Source organism: Penaeus monodon, chromosome 15 (genome assembly GCF_015228065.2).
Source record: "Penaeus monodon isolate SGIC_2016 chromosome 15, NSTDA_Pmon_1, whole genome shotgun sequence".
Taxonomy (NCBI): domain Eukaryota; kingdom Metazoa; phylum Arthropoda; class Malacostraca; order Decapoda; family Penaeidae; genus Penaeus; species Penaeus monodon.
The window spans coordinates 30,397,182-30,397,431 of record NC_051400.1 but is presented as its reverse complement, the minus strand read 5'-3'; positions in this window follow the sequence as shown (position 1 = coordinate 30,397,431).

Below are 250 nucleotides of genomic sequence, written 5' to 3'. Positions count from 1 at the left end.
CTTCCTTATATAATATCACCTCATCCTTGAGTGCCATTAGCATAACTCTTTCCTCCTCCAGCGACTCAACATTTCGTATCCATTGCCTAGATTTGTTCCCCGTCCGTGAGATTTTAAACAGTGATGGAAGACCTCAGCATCCTCTGTCGATTCTCCTCCACAAAGCCACACGCAACTGGAGAGATATTGCCAACAGGGCTCCACAAAGCACTGGGGCGAAGGAGCGGCGGTGATTCGTCAGGTGTTCTTC